This window comes from Mirounga leonina, unplaced genomic scaffold (genome assembly GCF_011800145.1).
Source record: "Mirounga leonina isolate KUSES-001 unplaced genomic scaffold, KU_Mleo_1.0 Mir_94, whole genome shotgun sequence".
Classification (NCBI taxonomy): domain Eukaryota; kingdom Metazoa; phylum Chordata; class Mammalia; order Carnivora; family Phocidae; genus Mirounga; species Mirounga leonina.
This window is the reverse complement of record NW_023270855.1, coordinates 11231285-11254078: the sequence shown is the minus strand read 5'-3', so window position 1 is coordinate 11254078 and position 22794 is coordinate 11231285. Positions and strand designations below refer to the sequence as shown.

The 22794-nt window shown below is 37.7% G+C and overlaps 1 pseudogene; it reads left to right on the top strand.

The window, feature by feature from the left end:
* The first annotated feature begins 781 nt into the window (after positions 1-781).
* LOC118006081 lies at positions 782-2243 on the top strand (annotated as a pseudogene).
* The last annotated feature ends 20551 nt before the right edge of the window (positions 2244-22794 follow it).

The window sequence follows — 22794 nt, the reverse complement described above, 5'->3', positions numbered from 1 at the left end:
GAATGGCAAAAATAGACAGGGAAAGAAACAACAAATGTTGGAGAGGTTGTGGAGAAAGGGGAACCCTCTTACACTGTTGGTGGGAATGCAAGTTGGTACAGCCACTTTGGAAAACAGTGTGGAGGTTCCTCAAAAATTTAAAAATAGAGCTACCCTACGACCCAGCAATTGCACTACTGGGTATTTACCCCAAAGACACAGAAGGGCCATATGCACCCCAATGTTCATAGCAGCAAGGTCTGCAATAGCCAAACTCTGGAAAGAGCCGAGATGCCCTTCAACAGATGAATGGATAAAGAAGATGTGGTCCATATATACAATGGAATATTACTCAGCCATCAGAAAAGATGAATACCCAACTTTTGCATCAGCATGGATGGGACTGGAGGAGATTATGCTAAGTGAAATAAGTCAAGCAGAGAAAGTCAATTATCATATGGTTTCACTTATTTGTGGAACATAGGAATAACATGGAGGACATTAGGAGAAGGAAGGGAAAAATGGGGGGGAATTGGAGGAAGAGATGAACCATGAGAGACTATGACCTGAGGAACAAACAGGGTTTTAGAGGGGAGGGGGGACGGGGGATTGGTTACCCCAGTGATGGGTATTAAGGAGGGCACGTACTGCATGGAGCACTGGCTGTTATACAAAAACAATGGATCGTGGATCACCACATCAAAAACCAATGATGTATTGTATGGTGACTAACATAACATAATAAAATTAAAAAAAAAAAAAAGTTGGGAGGGGATTTAGTTGTATAAGAATATCAATTATTTCATCTTTTATAATCAGAAGTTAAAAATATCATTTGGCAGTTTCTCTTACATCAACCACCTAAGAGTCTTGCTGTAAGAAGCATCTCTACCATCTGCTCGGCAGCCATAAAGCAGCAACCATGTGTGCATGCATATCCATACGTGTTGGCCAGGCTGGTGTTCAGTTTGGCAATGTCTGTCTGCTGGGACCCCTATTGCCTGGAACATGGCATCCAGCCTGATGGTCAGATGCCAAGTGACAAGACTGTTGGTGGAGAGGACTCTTTCAACACCTTCTTTGATGAAATCGGTGTTGGCAAGCATGTGTCCAGGGCAGTGTTTGTAGACCTGGAACCCACAGTCATTGATGAAGTTTGCACTGGCACCTACCGCCAGGTCTTCCACCCTGAGCAGCTCATCACAGGCAAGGAAGATGTTGCCAGTAACTATGCCCAGGGGCACTACACCATTGGCAAGATCATGGACCTTGTCTTGGACAGGATTCGGAAACTGGCTGACCAGTACAGTTCTTCAGGAGTTCTTGACTTTCCACAGCTTTGGAGGGGCAACTAGTTTCAGGTTCACCTCCCTGCAAATGGAATGTCTCTGTCGATTATGGCAAGAAGTCCAAGCTGGAGTTCTCCCTTTACCCAGCCCCCCAGGTTTCCACAGTGGTAGCTGAACCCTACAAATCCACCCTCACTACCCACACCACCCTGGAGCACTCTGATTGTGCCTCCATGGTATACATTCAGGCCATCTATGACATCTATGGTAGAAACCTCAATATTGAACATGCAGCCTACACTAACCTAAATAGGTTGATAGGTCAAATTATATCCTCCACCGCTGCTTCCCTCAGATTTGATGGCGTTCTGAATGTTGATCTGACAATTCCAGACCAACCTGGTCCCCTGTCCCTGTATCCACTTCCCTTTGGCCACATATGCTTCTGTCATTTTTTCTTGAGAAAGCCTACCATGAACAGCTTTCTGTAGAAGAGATCATCAGTGCATAATTTGAGGCAGTCAACCAGATGGAGAAATGTGAGCCTTGCCATGGTAACTACATGGCTTGCTGCCTGTTGTATCATGGCAACGTGGTTCCCAAAGATGTTGATGCTACCATTGCCACCATCACGACCATGTGTACCATCCAGTTTGTGGACTTATGACCCACTGGCTTCAGATTGGCATTAATTACCAGCCTCCCACCATGGTACCTGGTGGAGATCTTGCCACAGTACAGGTAGCTATGTGCATGCTGACCAACACACCACAGGTGTTGCTGAGGCCTGGGCTCGCCTGAACCACAAGTTTGACCTGATGTATGCCAAGTGTGCCTTTGTTCACTGGTATGTGGGTGAGAGTATGAAGGAAGGAGAGTTTTCTGAAGTATGTGAGGCTGCCCTTGAGAAGGATTATGAGGAGGTTGGTGTGGATTCTGTTGAAAGAGCATGAAGAAGAAGGAGAGGAATACTAAAGTTAAAAATGTCATAACAGGGGCGCCTGGGTGACTCAGTTGATCAAGCGTCTGCCTTCTGCTCGGGTCATGGTCCCGAGGTCTCGGGATTAAGCCCCATGTTGGGCCCCCTGCTTGGCGGGGAGTCTGCTTCTCCCTCTGCCCCCACCCTGCTCATGCTCTTGTTCTCCCACTCTCTCTCTCTCTCAAATAAATAAATAAAATCTTTCAAAAAATGTCATAACGGTGCTGTTTTTACAGGGAAGCTTTTTCCATTGTAAATATTGGAAAGTTGTGCTCTGATCATTTAATTTGTGTGTACCAGTGTATACTCTCATATACAATTACTGACCTATGCTTTAAAACACACTTTCTAACAGACCCAAGCTGTCTATTTCTCTCATGGGTTTGAATTAAAAAAATCATGTATAGCTGATAATTAGAATAGTTGGTGGTTGAGTTTAAGGTGAAGAGTAAGCATTAAAACAACTAATGACTATAGCGATACCTACTAAACTGGTCTTGGAGAAAAGGAATTGGAGATATCAATCTATCATTGTTCCTAGTGTCTACAAAATAGAAGATCAAGTGTACAAAATAATGTTTTAGGTTTAAAATAAAACATAAAAATGACCCAAAAGGGAAAAGAAAGTTTCCAAAGCATAGTAAGCTACCCAAGTCACACACAACAAAGCAAAGAAATATACAGAACACAGAAAAAAATAAAGCAATAAAAGAGAAAATATAACATAAAATTTGATGCTGGAATGAATGTAAATAATATATTTTAATATAAATGGGATACCCTTATTGAAAGAAAACAGTCTCAGACTGTATTACAAAGCACAAGCAAAGTGGTACTGTATGTGTGTGATAAATCCAAAGCAGAAAGATTAAAAATAGAAGGACTGTAACAGCATAGTGAACCCACACATATAAAGAACAAGATTTATGCTCTTAATATAGACAAATATAAATCAGGGCAAAAAGCACTGGATGTGATTAAGAAGATGTTATAGGTTGAATCATGTCCCCCAGGAAAACATGTAAGTCCTAACCCTGGTACCTGTGAATGTGACCTTCCTCATTTGAAATAAGGTCTTTTAGGTGTAAATAAGTTAGGGTGAGGGCCTAATGGGTTAGGGTGGACTCTAATCGAATGATTGGTGTTCCTGTAAAAGAGAAATTTGGACAGAGACACGCAGAGGGAAGACGGATATGTGAAGATGGATGACAGAGATTGGAGTTATGCTGCCACAAACTAAGGGACACAAAAAATTGCCAGCAACCACCAGAAGTTAGAAAGAGGCAAGGAAGTACCCTCTCCTAGAGTCTTCAGAGAAAGTGTGGCTTGTTGACACCTTGATTTTGGACTACTAAACTCCCAAACTGAAAGGCAATACACTTATTTTGTTCTAAATGACCAGATTTGTGGTACTTTGTTATGACAGCCCTAACAATACACAAGGGAAACAAAATCCCAATTAATACAATTTCATAAACAAAAAAGTACAGTAAATCAATGGAAAATCGGACAAAACACATTGGTCATAGGAGAGTCATATACTCATCTCAGGCTATGAAAGATCAAGTATACAAAAGGTAAATTCACAGAAGACTAAATGGCAAATTGAAGTAGATAGAGTAGGTGTAACTTAAATGTATCAACATCTATACCCTGAAAGAGAATGCATATAATTTCCCTGTGCCAATTAAATATTTACTAAAAGAGTAACAAAATAGAGATATATTACAGACAACTGTATCTAACCCCAATGCAGCAAAACCAGAAATTAAGATCAAAATTGTAAATCATGCCTGATGACCTGGTAAAATAAATGAGAGAAAGCGAGGGGAAGAGGGAAGAAAAAAAGAAGAAGAAAAAGAACAGCTGGCAAAGATATGATAGATGGAGATGAATGAAGAGAAAGATCAGGTGAGCATGTTACTTGAATGTTGGTTTAGCAAAGAAATCAAAGTAAAAAATTCGGGTATATAAAAAAATGATAAAATAATACATATTGGAACATATGCCATGCAACAAAATGAGTGCTCATAGAAAAATATATGATCTTAGGGTGCCTGGGTGGCCCAGTCAGTTAAGCGTCTGCCTTTGGCTCAGGTCATGATCCCAGGGTCCTGGGATCGAGCCCCACTTCAGGCTCCTTGCTCAGCGAGGAGTCTGCTTCTCCCTCTGCCTGCTGCTCCCCCTGCTTGTGCTCTCTCTCTCTCGTTTTCTCTCGCTTTCAAATAAATAAAATCCTTTAAAAAAATATATATGATCTTAAACATTTACATTGTAAATAGGTGGAATGAAAAATCAATGCTTTGAACATGCAATTCAAAATATAGAATTGATATATGCAAGTATGTCTTCCCTCAAAGCCTGTATTTCGCCAAATTGGAAAATATTGCAACTTTCTATTGAACTTATGATGAAAACAAGGATAGCACCTGTTAGAAATATAAATGTGTCATTTATATGGAAAGAAGAGGACAGTGTTATCATTATTTGCAAGAAATACAGTAGGCCTGAAAAGCATAAGGAAATCAGCTGGGAACTTACACCAAATGAGAGAATACAGTAAAATGACTGAGAACAAAATTAATATTAAAAAATCAATAGCTTTGCTGTATGGAAACAGCTGTATTTTAAAGTGGCAGAAGAGATTTCCATTTCTGTTAGAAAGATAAAATTCCTATGGATAAACTAAAAAAAATATTGAAAGCATATTTATTGAAGAAACTATAAATGTTATTGATCCCTAAAAGGAAACTTGAACAGTGGGAAAGGCATACTGATCCCAGTTAGGTAGACTATGCAATGAAGATTTCAATTTGCCCTAAATTAGTCTATACATTTAATGCAATTCCAATAAAAATACCACCAGGATATTTTTCTCTCTGGGATTAGAGAATCAGATTCTAAAGATCACATGGGGAAAAAGTCATGAGGTAATAGAAAAGTTCTAAAAACAATGACTAGAAAGATATGAGAATCAACTCTCCAAATCACACTACAGATATTATCCAACTGAAGTAATGTCAGATGCGTTATTGGAACAGAACAGAGTCCATATATAGAACCAAACAAATAGGGGATTTTTTTATACATAAAAAATGGAGTGATATCAAGGAAGAAAGGATAGATCACTTGATAAATTCCTGGAGAAAATTGGGTGAAATATAAAAAAGATATAAATGAAAACACAGAAGCGTTATTGTTTTGGAGTGAGGCAGACTTTTCTTAGAATCGCTTAAGTTGTAGAAACCATATCAAAAAATTAATACATTCCACTATATAAACATTTTGCCTGGAAAAACACAAGGAAACCCTATTAGCAATGTTAAAAGACGAGTACAAACTAGGAAAAGGTATTTCCAACAAATAACGTAAATATAACTAATACTCATTTTTATTACATAAAGATCTTTTTTTTGTATCAGAAATAAACCAGTGGGGAAAAATAGGCATAGGATAAAAAAAGTTTACAGAAAAATAAAATAATGCTTTTAAATATCTGAAAAGATGCTAAGCTCTACTTATAGGAATGTATATAAAACTACATTGAGACACCATTTTCCATTCATCACTGAGGGGCATAGAAAAAGAAACATTCTTTTTCATTGTTACAACAGTTTGAATTATAAAACTTCTGCAAGAGGTCAGTTTGATAATAAATTCAATAATAGGTATCAAAATGTAAAATACAGGGCGCCTGGGTGGCTCAGTTGGTTAAGCAACTGCCTTCAGCTCAGGTCATGATCCTGGAGTCCCGGGATCGAGTCCCACATCGGGCTCCCTGCTCAGCGAGGAGCCTGCTTCTCCCTCTGACCCTCCCCCCTCTCATGTACTCTCTCTCATTCTCGCTCTCTCAAATAAATAAATCTTTAAAAAAAATGTAAAATACAGCTATGTTTTGATTTAACAAATTCCAATTATTTTTTCTTCATGCACTCTAAAATTTAATAGGTAATACAGAAAGGCATATGTATGAGAATAGTCATCCAAACGTTTGTTGTAATAGTTAGAACTATTTTATTTTTTTAAAGATTTTATTTATTTGTTTGAGAAAGAAAGAATGAGACAGAGAGCATGAGAAGGGGGAGGGTCAGAGGGAGAAGCTGACTCCCCACTGAGCAGGAAGCCCGATGCGGGACTCGATCCCGGGACTCCAGGATCATGACCTGAGCCGAAGGCAGACACTTAACTGACTAAGCCACTCGGCGCCCCAGTTAGAACTACTTTAAATGTTGAATAATAAGACTGAATTCAGTCTTATGATACAGCTTGATTATATCACAATTTGGGTGCTGGTGTAGGCTTAGATTATATCCAGAAGAATTCACACAAAAATGGTAATAGTGCTTGTATATGGGAAAGGAAACAGTAGAACAAGAGGGTAAGAGTCTTACTTTTCTTGTATGCCCATTTGTAACTTTTGATGTGCATGTGTTAGCCATTCAAAAAAGAACTAGAGGGGCACCTGGGTGGCCCAGTAGGTTAAGCAGTTAAGTGGTTAAGTGTCTGCCTTTGGCTTGGGTCATGATCCCAGAGTCCTGGGATTGGGTCCTGGCATCCAGCCCCGTGTCAGGCTTCCTGCTCAGTAAGGAATCTGCTTGTCCATCTCCCTCCCCCCACCCTGCTTGTGCTCTTTCTCTCCCTCTCTCACTCACTCTCAAATAAATAAATAAATAAATAAATAAATAAATAAATAAATAAAATCTAAAAAAAAAACAGACAAAAACAAAAAAAGTAGAAAAATATAATGGGGGTGAAAGGGTTGTAGGAGGCATTTCATAAGTATTAGTTATACTACCTTACACTTCGTGTGAAGTTTTCCTTTAAAACTTGAATATTACATTATTTTGTGTATTGGAATAGTTCCATTTAATTTTTGGAGGCCAATATATACATATTGGATTGTTCGACTACACACAAGCTTCCAAAATATTTAGACTAAATCAGAAGTCATCAGTTTTTGCCACCATTGTTCTGGTGGCCTATTTATGCTTAGTAAGATAGGAAAAAATTAAAGATGATTTTTACCCCCAAACTAAAGTTAGCAAATCACCATTTCTACAGGCTTACCTATTTATATTTGACTCAGAACTGTTGGATTCTGCCCATTTGCATAGGCCAGTTAATAAATCCTCCTAATATTTAATTTGTATGCAAGATATAGCTAACCCAGAGGCTCTCATCTGTCTTGATTTAATTTGATACTCTATTTCTTTATTTTAGAACAGTCTGAATATTTACTACAAAGATTTTAGTTTCCACTAAAATTCTATCATGGACCTTTTTATTCACTTCACAAATATTTACTTAAGCTCTGGGTGTATGCAATGCAGAGGTATTTGTATAGAAGATAGTGGAACAGAGAATTACATGTAAATATCATATTCTGAAGTGCCTTATAAGCCTCTGATATTGTGCTGTAATGTGAAATACCTATTTACATTTACATTCAACTTACATTTATTGGATGGCAGACACTGGAATATAAAAATAAATGAGCCATGGTCACTGATAATCTACAAATGTAGAGAGATACATGAATGATTAATTATAATACAATGTGGCAAATGAAGTACAGAAAGATATACATGAGCCAAGAGGAAGAACATATACTCAAAGGTGGAGAGTGGAAAAGGGGAAACCTTGCTGGAGTTGATGACTCTGAGTCTGAAGAGAAGGGTTGCACTTAACGAGGGAAAATAACAGAGAATATTGCCTGGTGGTGAAGCAGTAGTTTTGAATCCCAGAATCGAAAACATACTAACTGCATGACCATGGGCAAGTTATTTAACCTCTTTAAAATGGTGATTGTAATAGTCCATGCCTGTCAGGGTTGATTGATGATTAAATGAAATAATTAGAATAGTACCTAGAGTGTAGTAAGTATAGTATAAATATAAGCTACTATTTTTTTATTATTATTATTAATTGGGGTAGAGGAGGAGGAAGAAGAAAAGAGCCTCTCAGACAAGCAAATATACTGAAGCAGGAAAAGAAAAAGAGCTCTCTTACAGGGTGAAGTTCAAGGGAATAATGGCAAGTGATGATGCTGGGGGTTAGGCAGGGACCAGATCACTGTGGCCTTGAATATCATCTTTAGGCACTTGGAAACCATGCTGATGTGGAGATATTCTGTGCAGAGGTATATTGTGGAGATGTGATCGCTGGGTCACGTAGATTCCAGCTTGAAACCAGGTTATCGGCAAAGAAGAGATCATCAATGGTAGGGAGATGATAAGTGAGGAAGGGAGACATTATTCACAACCCCTTAACCCTTTTTTTGAAATGCAGAACCTCTCTTTTTAAACAGTTAAGCCTTTCAATTTGCTAAAATGTCAGCTCAGTTGAACATTATGGAGAATAAGGAAGTCTAAGAGTCTCCCCTGACAAATTATGCCTTCTCTCTGTCGGTGTAAATGCTCCCTTAAATCACCCTTAAATTTCTCCTCTATTCCTGAGGAACTGGTTGGAAACTGAAGCAGGCTATAATAATTTAATCTCTACATAAATTCATAAAATGGAAGTGACAGTACAAAGTTTCACCCTACTATATTCTGAATGTTCACATGTCATTTCTGGATACCATTGAATCTTTATCCATTAAAAGAACATCAGATTCTTAAAAATATAGTAACTTTCTTCTTATTTGATTTGATGTGGCATTCTGAAGAGATTCAGGACATTTTCCATCTCTGCTTTTACACATTTGAATTCCGTGTAGATGATTTCAAGGTCTTAGTTGCTGAATCTGCATTGTTGACATGAAATCATGAGCCTTTTGATTTAATGTAAGAGCTTCATTATTCTCAGCTGTGTCATTTGGTGCCTATATTTCTGCTGCCTGAAAATGCCATCAGGATTCATCTAAAACAAAACTCTCCTAAAATTTACTTTCTGTCTGAGAACAATACATAAAGTAGTGAGAAGGGTACAAAGAAGCTTAAAGAGGATGCACAATGTAAGTGGAGGAATTGAATGAGAATAAAATATATACATATTTTTTGTCTGAAAACTTTGTCTCATGCCAACATTTTGAAAATTTCTGATAAATTCAGAGAACAAACCCCCATTTCCTCCCCATAGAACAGTTAAGATTAAAGATGTTAGGATTTAGTTTGTGTTTATTTTGTATTTCACAAAGTTGAAATGGATGCTTATTCCTATGACATTCATATTTATATTTATTATGTACTTTCTACAGATGGATCTTTAGTATGTCAGAGAAGGTGGGAAAAGTATCATGTACAACCTTACCTGTGAAATCAGGCTTTGAAATAAAAAATGATTACCTTTTCCAAAGCAAGACCTTACTATTAAAGTGCTTCAATTAAAAAAAAAGAAAAAGAAATAAGAGGTAGAGCCTAGGCAGTCACCTAAGACTCTTGTTTTCCAAAGTGGGTATAAATAGCACAGTGATAGGGTCATATAATTTTGGGCATAAAACTACAATGGAATTAAATTACATGGAAACCAATGATAAGGAAAATGTTACTTACTCTTTTGTTGCTTCTGATTACTTCAGGGCAGTGTTGTGTTGAAGCTGCCTTATAGATGTCATGAGAGCTGACGCTTTGCCTCTTCTCTCATCCATGTTCAATAATGTCACCTTGAGACCTTAAAATTGTCCATGGTAGGAGTATTTACACCACAGAAATCAAAAGACACTACAGGTCATCCTCCTCCTTCCAGTAGTTGTTAAACATTGACCAGTACATTTCTCATGACAAGGGATGACTGATCTTTAAAGACTGGGACCTGAGGCTCAGAGCTCTCTGTGCCCACACAGAGTCTCTGAACACCATTTTCCTTTCGTTGCCTTCAATTTTAGAGTTATCTTTAATTTATACCAGAATTATGCTGGTTTTGCCTTTAAAGTAATGTGGTGTATGAAATTTGAAGCGTCTTTCTTTAAATATATTTATTTAAATCAATCCAATAAGAAGGATGAGCCCAGTTTTTAAAAATGGTAATATGGATGGTATGTAACGAAAACCAAATCAAGAAAGTGGTACTGGTAAATCTAAATATGGATGCACACTGCTTTGGACAGTTTTCCATTATTTATTACTATACAGTCAATGGGTCTTAGTTCCCAATCACAATTTCTACCCTGATAAACTAGTCTGGAGGTAGGGCCAGGGTATCAAAGAAATATGCTTGCTTTCTCTCTCTCTTTATCTCTTATTTTCTCTTTTTCTTCACCCAATGCTTTCTGTGAAAGCTAAAAGCTAAAATGAGGATCTCTCTTTGGCTGAGCCTGGCCCTCTCTTGAATAGTCCTATTTTAATGTTCACAGTGATTCTGTAGTTTTCTACCTTAAAGATAAAACTCTTTCCTCCTGGTTTTGTTAGGCCTTGGATGTGTTCCTAGGGTTTATGTTGTGAATACTGGGGGAAGGATTGATGGCTTAGCGGGGAGACAAGTAGAAAACTTTGTGGTATCAGACGCTTTATTTGTGGTTTGTTTTCCTGTGTGTTTGAGAGGAAAGGGGAACAGATAGCATGGGGGCCGGAAGAGACTGTGGCAAGTATCTTATCACTGTAATGTTGACTTTGATTGCCTGCTTTTGAACATTTTATTGATATCTAAGATATATAAACAAGACCAACTCCTTCCCATAACTCAAACCAACAGCTGATTTATACAGCACTATATAGTCTCTTGCTGACGTGAGCATCAGTAGTCAGAAAGAAACGTGCTCTTTAATCCCTTTTCTGACTGTCATTCTCTTCAAAGACTATTTCTGGGAAGATATAAAGGTGAAAATGTAAGAAGATGTGGAAAATAGTTTTAAAATTTGTCAATGTTCAATATTTAGAAGTCAGGAATTAGTTATTTTTCTCCTAGCTGAGGAATTTTTTTTCTTCGGTGTCCAGTCTCCTAGACAAGCCCAGGATGGAGACAAAATATTTTAGTAGATTTGAAATAGAGGATAAGATTAAACCATTGTTTGAATGATTTTTCAAAAGCAATAAGGTTTGCTCAAACATTTCATCTTGATTTCCATTTGCTCTTTATATAAAAATAAATCTAGGTAGATAGAAGCTGAGTCACCACTCAGGCATAAGACATTTTACGTTGTCTTTCAAATACGAATGCTATTATAGTGACAATTACACACATAGAAAAATGCCCGTGTTGCCTTTTGCTCTCATGTAGTAGACAGCTGCTGTGTGTGTACATGTGAATGTGTGTATATATGCCTGTGTGTGTATAGCACAGCATTATAGCATCCATTTGCTTTTCCCTTATGCCACCTGTTAGGATCATCTGTCTTTAAACAAACAATTTCTATTTCAAAATAAATATTTTGTTGAGCGTAGCTCTCTGGACTGGAGAGCCTATGGGGCGGGGGACGGGGTCTCTGGAGAGACCTGTGCAGGAGGCTGCTGTGGTAAACCCATCCATTGCATTCATTTAGCAGCAAAATAAGATGCCGGACTGTGAGAGAAATACCTGGGCATGTAGGAAAAGGAGGTTACAGGTGACAGGAGGCAGGCCCAGGCCTGTGGGTGCAAGACTGTCATTTGGGCATGAGGACAACCATGGGTAAAAGAGACCAGGATTGCTGGGAGGAAGACTTCTGCCCTTTATGAGGCAGCCCCTTCATATACTAACACAGCTAGCACATGCATGGATAAAAAACATAATCAAAAGCCCCAGAGCTCTGTCAATAGCATAGCTTCAGGGACTCACAGCTGTATGAATAAATGAATGAATGAATGAATGAATGAATGAGAGATATATATACAATCAAAGTATTTTATAAGTGAATGTGGAGAAGTTCTGAGTGGGCATAATTTTCAGACACCCAATATTTTTTCCTAAAGCATTATCCAAAAATTCATATGCTTGGATGAAAATGTTATTTAGGAAAGGGGGAATGAAGACTGAGCAAGAGGGAAGAAAAGAAGAGGAACTTCATGCATAATTACATATTGCTGAAATTATATGAAGTCATAGGTTCCTCTTTTTATGGAACAGGACACTGGAACCCAGAGCAGGACTTGCCTAAGGCCACAGAGTTCTTTATAGGCTTTAGACTGGAATCCAGTTTCCCCATATCCTTTCCCTGTGGACATTTTGCTATTCTTATGTATAAAAAAAAATGTGACCACAGCAAGCATCAGTTATGTATATTACTTAGTCATCAACAAAATATATTCACCGTATTTACCTACGAAGGTAGAAATTTACTTGATTTCACTTTACAAACCTTTGCACAAATGAATATCATGCAGAACATATATTAAAAGCTGTGTGCACTGACTCTGACACATATTTTAATGTTTAAAAGAATTCATACATGAGGGTGGCCTTTCTGCCCTTTACTTTCTGGAGATTATAGCAAGTGTGTACTTGAAGGGGCATTTCCTAACTGTACAGTTTGGGACCATGTTGTCCTTCTGTACATCTTGGAGAAGTGGACAGAGAAGTACTGAAGATGAGGCGGGTCAAAACAGAATCTTTCTGCAGCCACCCACCACTTCATCATGTAACTACTTCTTTCCTAAGCTCAGCTGTAACTCCCTTGGGACACGGTTTCTGACCAGATCAACACTTTCAGGTAGGTTAGATGACCTTTCTCTGTTCCTAAATCTGTACTGAACTAGACTCCAAATTCCTTGAGTATGCCCCAGTAGCCACTATAGTTCCAGACATAAGGTGAAGCTCAGGTAGTGTTGGTAAAATGATTATATCGAAACAGTATCCTCCAGTATAAAGCTTCCCCATTCCCTGCCATCTTTTTGTCATTGCCTTAGAGAGAGCCACTTGCACTTTCTAGCTTGATTGCCCAATATGCTTTCCTAAGTAAATGATATAATTTTCAGCTACTTGAGATCCAAATCTTTGTTTGAATAATTATGCTCAATACTTGTTTGTGCCTGACCACCTGGAATAGAAGTCAAAGCCCCAAGCTTACTGAGACTCAAGGTCTAGAGCCACAAAAGCCTATTCTGTTCTCCAGGATCAGCTGCTTATTCTCTCAGAGCTTTGGTTTCTTTTCATGGATAATAGGAAAATCCATTATTTCCCTGAGAACATTGGGGTGAAATATAGTCACATAAGTATTTTATTAATAGCAGTTAGGATATATTAAGCTGTTACTGTGCCAGTCACTGTGTTCGTTTGTTTCCATGCAGTATCTCATTTGATTCTTATAACAACTCATATTCCCAGGTTACAAAGATCCATGATCCAAACTGGAGCATTTTGAATCTTGGTCTCATACTCCTAAACTAATGGCTAATACTGTTTGCCCTCAAATGAAATAAAATAAGTATTTTTGAAATATAGCAACATGACTTACAAATACAAGGCTGTGATAATGCAGACACTTCATGTTTCTGAAATAGGTGTGTAGCTGAATCTTTAATTAAGCAAGACAAGTGCTAACATGGGAAAATCCAAATATATATTGTCCCTATGGAAGAAGGAGGAAAAAAGTGGCCCAGAGACATATGTGAAGGGGATGGGATCAGGGGGTATGCTTGGCTAACAGAGTTAGAATTATATCCTTTGCTACTTACCTGGTTTTACTTCAGGGGGTTTTCTCAACCTAGAATTCCCATTTCAACCTCCCTTTTTTCCACTCTCCCCACATTCACCTCCCACTACCTTCTCTTACTTGGTAGAAATCTTCTGCTTCTTTGAGGTTTAGCCTAAGAACCACCTCCCCCTGATTTATCCTTGGGTTTCTGAATTACTGCCTTACAAATTAATCATTTCTTCTTTTCTGCTCCCACAACCCCCTTGCTGTGTCTCTGTTTCAGGGTGTCTTAGTTTGTCATTCTTGATATTTTAAAGTAGATAATTCTTTGTTTTTGAAGACTGTTCTGCATTAAAGGATGTTTGGCAGCATCTCTGGCCTCTTCTTTGGAAGCAATAGCACTTCCTTCCCCAGTAGTGACAATCAAAAATGTCACCAGACATTGTCAAACATCCCCTAGGGAGCAAAATCACTTCTGTTTGAAAGTTAATGGTCTTCTAACCATTGTAACCCAGTTTCTGAAGGGAGTTCCAAACCTGAGTAGGTTTGTTTCACTTTTCACTTTGGAAAATATTCTTCTATAATTCAGTATTTCTTGGATTTTACATTGTAGTCATCTTGGGGGCTTATTAAAACCCAAGTCATTGGTGCTGTCCTACTCTTCCTCATGTTTCTGATTCAGTTAGTCTGTGTTGGGTCCCAAGACACTGCCTTTCTGACACATTTCTTAAAATGTCAAGTGATGTGTATGTTGCTTTTCTGGGGACCACACTTTGAGAATCATTTTCAGTACCACTGCTCAGCACTTCTGCTTCAGCTTTTGCTAGTTAGAGTCCCCTTAAGCAGGACCATACTTTCTTTTTGTTTCTCCCTGCCCCAACCCTGTGCTTTGCACACAGTAAGCCTACATTGAATTGAACAAATAAATCAATGAATCTGAAAGTACTTTGCCAAAGATTAAAAGGATTTACAGATAAAAAGTGTCATTAGTAAGGAAATGGGATATGCAAGAATTTGGGGTCAGGTGAAGACAGTTCTGTTTCCAGAAGTGTTTTGACAGAGTGCTAAATGAAATGCCTCCAGTGAATTTGAATTCATCGTGAGTCAGACAAAGGATTGCTGTAAATTATTCTGTTGTCATGGCATATCAAGGAAGTTGATGGATAAAGGGACATGCTAATGAGACTCTAAGTGACAATGCGAAATGAAATCAATGGTCTCTGAGAGACTTCTTTCGAACAGAGTTGGGAAAGCATCTATTCTCCTCATTGCCAATTATCAGGATCACTAAGCTTTTTTGGAGGTGCATTAACTTGCAGAGATCCTGTTCTTCTGCCCAGATTTTGGGAGAGGTAGTAATGAGAGACCATTTTGGGGAGTGTAAAAAGGGAGAAGAGTTATTATTATTCATGATAGATTTCACTTTTATGCATTCTATAGCCATGCTTATATTTTCCAAATACATTCACACCTACTACCTTCTGCAATCCCCATATAACCCTTTGAAGGTAAGTAAGACAAGTATTTTTTTCCCATGCTTAGAAAGAGAAACTGAGTCACAGAAACTTTACCGAGATACAAAAACTCTTCTAGGTGAAAAAGAGAAACAGAGGTATAGAATCTCTAATTAAGGGCAAACGTAAACTTGTGAATGAAATGCAATGTTTAAAATAGAGCCAAGGGGAGAAAATTAGTATCTTGAATCTTAGAAAGAAAGGGGTCCTTCTATAAAGGCTACACCATGAACATTGAGTACATCTGCATTTTTCAGTTAAATCTTTTATTCCCTCTTGCATTTGTTCCTGCTTTCTTTTCCACTGGAATGTCCCTGTTTAAACCTGGAATCCTCTTGCCCAATTTTTACAAGACTACTACTTCTTTACTCTTCTTTGCTCAAATGTCACCTGTACAAGAGGCCAACCCTCTCAGGCATATCACCTTGCTGATTTCATTCATAGAGCTCATCACAATCTGGTAATCACTTGTGAAATTGTTTCTCTATCTCTCATTGGTCTTCTTTCACTGGAATGTAAACCCTTAAAGGTAGAGGCATCCTTTGGCTTATCCATCCTTATATTGAAAGCACCTTAGCACAGTGCTTCAAAATAACAAGCACTTAGTGCATGACTGAATGGATTCATCCTTCTCTAATTGAGTTCCTGTGATGGGCCATGTGCCAATAATAATATTAAACACAGTTGAATTGTTGTCTCAAAGAAACTAATCTTTGGGGTGTCTGGGTGGCTCAGTCGGTTAAGCATCAGCCTTCGGCTCATGTCATGATCCCAGAGTCCTGGAATCAAGCCCCATATCATCAAACTCTCTGCTCAGCGGGAACCCTGCTTCTCCCTCTGCCTGTCACTCTCCCTTCTTGTGCGCTCTCTCTCTCTCTCCCTCTCTCTCTCTGTCAAATAAATAAATGAAATCTTAAAAAAAAAGAAAGAAAGAAACTAATCCTTGATGCCTTGAGATCATTCTAAGCAGGGCCAATCTCTATTTCCCCTTGCCACACATTATTAGTCTTTTATTGGTCTTGCATTAATAATCTTGCAGCAGCTAAAAGATGCCAATGATCAATAGATCATTTAATTTAATAAGAAGAAATAGAGCATAATTATTAACAGATTGGGTGTTGGATCCAGATTTCATGGTTCATTTCTTGGTTTTGCCATTTACTACCTGTGTGGCTTTGGGCAAGTTACTTAACCTCTCTGAGGCTCAACTTCCTCATCTGAAATACAGAAAATAATATTCATCTTTGTTCTAAGGACTTAGTAAGTTAGTATGTGTAAAGTGCTTAAAGTATGTCTCGTCTATACCAAGTACATTATTAATGTAAGTTGTAATTATTATATATAGCCACAGATGAGAGTGCCACTCAAAATCAGATTCCATATAGATCAAGTTACTGCAGTTCAGGAGATAACCCCCAAAATCCATGATCACCATTGAGAAATATTAAGGGATTCAGGATGAGGATATCTTAGACATATATATGTTAAGCTAATTGATTTTGCCTTTACTTTACCCTCAAACCCATTTAGATTACACATGGAGAACATATTTCAATTTCAAGGAAAACAGAATGAACTTAGGAAAAATTAATAGCTCTCATAAGATGTAACTTAATAAAGCATTAAAGCCACCTGTGATAGTCTGTGCTGAAAATGGTGACGTATGATTCCACACATTCTAAGCATGCTTTCATTTAAAGGGACTTAGAATGTTTCCACACAGCTCCAACAGCAAAAGGAGGAATAAATAAAGAGAAGGGCTACATCTCAAACAGGGGTTCTGGGTATATCATAAGTACTGCCTTAGCAGCAATAGCTTTTGGCTCAAAGGATTACACTAGAATCACATCTGAACAGAGATGAAATCAAGTTAGAAACTCAACATCTGAGCAGAAAGCAAAAGATTAGTCAGTATAAACACTAATAACCCCACACAAGGCAGAAATGATTCCATGTAAACAACCCCCTTTAAAAACAATAGCAAAAATCTTTTTACATTATTTTGTTAATCATCACTTCTGTTGTATGAAAATGTCTGACATCTCTAAAAATTAAGGGTCTTGGAAAAAGATATCAGCAATAATAATTTAAATTATACAATGTAATAACATTGCATTTGAAATGTGTGTGTTCATGTTCACCAGAAAATAAGTTTTCTAACCTTAATTTTGCACATAAAGTATGTGTCTTTGGTTAAATGCTCCCCAAACCTTTTCCAGATTGTTAAAGAAGTCATCATGCTATAACTTGAGCTATTTAATCTCGTTTATTTTCTCTTTATATAGCAGCCACTAGCTGTTCCCACTTTCTCATTTCCAGACCTTTCACAATTATTGCCAAAAAGCGTATCCGTTTGACTGCTCCATTGTAATTTTGCTACTTCTTTTATTATACTGCTCAATCTTATTCCTACTCCTGTAGAATTCAGACTGTTAATCTGTGATTTTTAGTCTGTTAACCTACAGATGACATTATTTTTTCAGCTTTATATCTAGACTTCACCATCTACCCATTGACTCCCAAATGTCATCTTATCTTGCTCACTGAAAGTCCCATACTATCACTTCTGCAATAATTTTATCTATAAGAATCCTAATTAATGGCTCTTTTATTTTCCTTGTTTATTTTTCAAAGACAAAAATCTCAAATTATAAGTTCTTGGCATGAAAATATATCAGAGACCTAGTGTTAAAAACAATGACAACAAAAAGTCACAAAACATTAAGGCATTATGGGGAGTATGATCCTGATTTTATTAAAGTAAAAGAGGTAATTTGTGCAAAGAACACTAAAGGGCTAAATCAACCCATTCACTGATTGTCTCTTAGGACTGAGATTTTAGGAAAATTTCAATTTGTATATATTTTATTTCTATACTTTTTCTTAATAGTCAAAATACATTAGTTTTATTATCAGGAAAAAAAAGATAAAGACTTGTTTTCCTACTGACAAAACAAAGAAACATATCTATTTTACTGAAAGAAAGGAGATAACTGTGAGATATGCTCGGTGGGTTTAATGGTGATAAACGTTTAGTACTAATTATGTGTAAGTCATAAGAGTAACAGAATAGAAAGAAATGAAAGATGAGCCTCAAACCTTAAGGTGCTTCACACCTAGACAATGCAATAAATGATTCAAAAGTCATAACATTCTATTTATTTTTTATTCAAAAAACATAGAAGCCCTTTTTAATCAGTGTCAGGAACTCTTCTTGCGTGGAGATGTCTTCAAACCATCAAATCCTTGTATTGTTGTAGCTAGCATTTCAGTGAAAGAGACAGGCTACCAGCAAATGAACATCCTGCCTGGCATTAGTAAGTGTGAAGAAATACAATGCAGGCTAATTGGAGAGAGAGTGACAGAGCAATGACATTTTGGATAGGGTGTTAAGGAGAATTTCTCTGAGGAAGAAAGATTTTAGCAGAGACAGATGTGAGGTGGCTCTCTCAGAGGACAGCTGAAGAAAGTACCAGTGCAAAGGCCCTGAGGCAGAACATGTGAACAGCATTTGAAGTAACTCAAGAACTATTATGGCTGCAGTATGAAATCAAGAGGCAATGGGATGGGGAATGAAATCAAAGAGATGGGGTGAGGTGGGATAAAAATCAATAGGACTTACAGGCCAAAGTAAGGATTTTGAATTTTGTAATAGTATAAGAAGCAATGGAAAGGTTGAGGGAAATGGAGTGATATAAAGAATATCCTATAAAGAGTAGTGCTGAAAGTCAAAAAGGAGGAAAGATGACTTCTTTGTTGAGAGATGATAGTTTAGGCCAGTAGCTGGCAAACTACAACCCATGACCAAATCTATTTCGTTGACTGCTTTTGCTGTTTAGTCTGAGAGCTAAGAATAGTTTCTGCATTTTTTTTAAAGATTTTATTTATTTATTTGGGAGAGAATGAGTGTGCACAGAGGAGCACGACCAGGGGGAGGGGGAGTGGGGAGAAGGAAAGGGATAAGCAGACTCCCTGCCGAGTAGGGAGCCTGACTCAGAGCTCAATCCCAGGACCCTGAGATCATGACCTGAGCCAAAGTTATACACCCAACCAACTGAGCTACCTAGGCACCCCTTTGCATTTTTAAATGGTTATATTTTAAATGGTTCTTTAAATACCTACATAAAATCCTTATTTTGCCTCTTGACTGCAAAGTTTAGGATATTTACTCTCCAGGTTTTTAAGAAAAAAATTGCCAACTTCTGAACTTCTGGCATAGGTAACAATGTTCGGCCTTGCAGTATAATCATTTATTATTTCTCCATGCAAATTTTTACTCTGGAAAGAAGATGGCAGATGGATTGAAGGGCAGGACATGGGGAAAAAATAAATAGTTGGATTTGGGAGGTCAAGTGACAAGATTTGCTTTTGAATCAAATGCAGTGTGTGAGAGGAGTCAAAGATGATTCCAGGAGTTTGGGTTTGAGCAATTGGGTTAGACAATGGTGCCCATTTTTGAGCTGGTAATGACTGGGAAGGAAGACGTTGCCAGGTAGGGGGAATTGAGAGTGTTGTTTTGGACATGTTAATTTCGGGGTTCCTATTAAATGTCCTTGTGGAGATGTCTAATGAATGCCAAGAAGGTGGGATGCAAGCAATATGTACTGTAGAATTTCAGAAGAGGGCTTGGGACATGGGTGCTGCTACATAGGGTAGTTGGCATATGAAAAAGACTAGTAATTATAATGAAGATGGTAATAATTATTAATAATAACAGTAAGGCCTTAATCTGTTTGAAGCATTGTGTATAGTATATGGCAGCCATGAACATGAATCTGGCAGACCTCCAATTATGAGGAGCATGACTGATCAAGAGCCCTAGCTGGTGAGCTCTGAAATCCATTGCATGGGTACACCGAAGCGTGAAGGACTGAGCACAGCAGGGATTCCAGGGCAGATGGGACTCCTTTAATGACTGACTATAGCTCCAGGACACCCCCTCAGCCTTGCTGAAACTTTGTGAGACTGTATAGCAGCTAAGGGCATTTCCACCCAACATTCCTTCTAGAGTCAGACTTGCATCATGGTCCTGTGGCTCCAGGTTTTTAGTCTTGCCCCTTTATCTGTGACATGGCCATTTCCCCTTAGCAAATCCTTGCAAGTTTAATCCCATCTGAATTCTGTTTCAGATACCCAAACTAAACCCAGTAGCTGACATATGCCGTTGAACTTCGAGTGATACAGGGGTCAGGGGCACTGATCCCCACACAGTCGAAAATCTGAATATAACTTTTGACTCCCACAAAACTTGGCTGCTAATGCCTACTGTTGTCCAGAAGCCTCATCAATAACAAGCAGTTAATGCATATTTTGTATGTTATATGTACTATATACTCTATTCTTACAATAGAGTAAGCTAGAGAAAAGAAAATGATATTAAGAAAATCGTAAGGGGAAATATATTTACAGGACTGTACTGTATTTATATTTAAAAAATCCACATATAGATAGACCTGCACAGTTCAAATACATGCTGTTTGAGGATCAAGTATATTATCTCATTTAAATCCCATTAAAGGTGTTCAAACAACTCTTTAAAATAGGTTCTTTTATTATTCTCATATTAGAGATCAGGAAACTAAGGATTGGAGAGGTGAAGTGATTTTTTATGGTTTCAGCCATTATTTTCACAAGTTATTTTTGGATGCCTGCTGTTGTCAGAAACAGGAGATGGAGCTGACTTTCCTACTCTAAAGCGTGTGGTTAACCGATATGTCATAGCAGTGCTTCTCAGTTGGGGGCAGGTTTTCCAGGGGACATTTAACAATGTCTGTAGACATTGCTGATTGTCACAAGGGGGTGGGGTGCTGCTTAGCATCTACTCAGTGGCGGCCAGGAATGCTGCTAACCATCCTGTAATGCACAAGACAGCCCCATCAACAAAGAATTATCCAACATCACATAGCAATAGTACTGAGGCTGAGAAACCCAACATGACACCAATAGAATCTGATAGAGATAAAAAAGGAGCAGATCCCCGAGACTTACGAGTATTAGGAGAAGCAGGGCAGTGAAGGTAGAAAAGTAAAAATAAATAAGCTCACTCTTCATGTCTAAGTAAAGCAGCAAAGATAGCTTTTTTTTTTTTTAAGATTTTTATTTATTTATTCATGAGAGACAGAGAGAGAGAGAGAGGCAGAGGGAGAAGCAGGCTCCCAAGGAGCAGAGAGCCCGATGCGGGACTCGATCCCAGGACTCTGGGATCATGACCTGAGCTGAAGGCAGACGCTCAACCATCTGAGCCACCCAGGCGCCCAAGCAGCAAAAATAGCTTTAATTAATTAAGTTGTAACTGTCTGCCATGTGAAAAAATCTCACACTCTGCATGGCCAAGGAGAATGGGAGCCAGAAAAAAATAATTGGTTTGGGCTAATTTTAAAATCAGTTGACTTTTGCTAAGCAAGTACCATTTGAGCATTGCCTAGAAAAACAAAAACAGTTTATATGTAACATATATATTTGCATACTTAGTTATGTCTCAGGCATTTATGCTAAGCATTTTATAAGATACATATTATTATTGACCTCACTTTAAAGATGAGAAAACTGAGACTTTGACCTACTAAGTAATTGAACTAAAAGTGGAACCTAGAGCCCGAACCTGGAACCCTATGCTCTAAAACTTTATTTTGAATAAGACAAGTGACATGGTTAATAAGAACATTCTTCAAATTTTAAGAGAGTTGATGTTAATAATTCACAAGCAAGCAATCATTTAACTGATGATCATCCATTAATTTGGTTCTTTTTATATCACCATTTTCTTTCACTTTTTTTTGTACACAACCTTTGGTAGCTCTTGTACTTGAATGCAGGGTTTTATTAAAAACAAACAAGCAAACAAAAAAGCAGCAAGGAACAAACAACCCCAGTAGTTTTCTTTATTTTGACATGCATATGTGTTGAGGTGTATATACTAAATATGAATAATAATACGCTATGGGTTGAGACATGGTGTTAAAATATGGTAAAAGAACATTATGCTGATTAAATTTACTTTTTGGACCACGTGGAGAATAGAATGGAAGTTATTCTCATTTTCATTGCGGATATCAGTTGGTTAGCAGCAGCTTCACATTTAATTCATTTTGTAGAGATGGATATTTTATTGATCAGATCCTACTTAAGAGTTTCATGAAACCAGCACTTTCTGCAGGAAAGAGTTTCCCTAGAGGTTTCTAAAACTCTGCTTTTTGGAACTATAAACAATAGCTTTGTCATTTCTTGTTATAGAATTTGTATAGTATTCCATTGTAGAGAGAACTTAATAATCATTAATAGAGATATTTGCTAAGACTTTCCTAGAGAAGTTAGGAGCTGCTTGATAAAAATCAATATCAAGTAGTGAGGGAAATATTTTGGCCTTTTTTCTGGGTACATTTTTCCTATTACATTGGTACTTAATTCTTTTGCATGAGTTTTATTGGATGTTGGAAATGTTTCTTGGAAAATACATTGGAAAAAATACACACACACACACACAAACACACACACACACACTTGGAAAATACACTTGGAAAAAAATATGTGTATATTCATTCTGGA